Source organism: Tupaia chinensis, unplaced genomic scaffold (assembly GCF_000334495.1).
Source record: "Tupaia chinensis unplaced genomic scaffold, TupChi_1.0 Scaffold000325_1, whole genome shotgun sequence".
NCBI lineage: Eukaryota > Metazoa > Chordata > Mammalia > Scandentia > Tupaiidae > Tupaia > Tupaia belangeri.
The window spans coordinates 390,072-390,598 of record NW_006159819.1 but is presented as its reverse complement, the minus strand read 5'-3'; positions in this window follow the sequence as shown (position 1 = coordinate 390,598).

Here is a 527-nt window from a genome sequence, read left to right as displayed (position 1 = left end):
ATTCAGTGCCCTGAGCACCATGCTTCCTACTGGCCCCAGTTTTATTTGAGTTTCAAAAGTATCATCTTACTGGGCAGCATTGAGTAGATCTTTCTTTGATAAAACAGGAGCAAGTTTTATTTGGAATTTTCCAAAGTATTGTAATAAAATATATCAGGCACAGCACATGATAAGATTTAAGAAGTCTACCCCAATATCTAGCCTAAGAAAAGTATATGCACCAACCCATGGCCTGGTGGTTAAGGAGGCTGGATACCACACATCTGACTGCATGATTCATGGTTCAAGTTCTTTTTTTATTTTTATTTTTTGGGTTGCAAAGAGATTTTACTCATCATAATATATGCCACATACCAGGTGAATTGAGAATACTATACAGGGCATCACCAACCGGTTCTGACCCACTGGTTTGAGAAATACACCAGCTATGTGTGAAAACATAATCAAACTCCAAAAACACAGGAGAGAGAGAGGACAGTAGATTGAGGTATGACCATAGCCCAAGGAGTGTGCTTTCTCATTCCTGC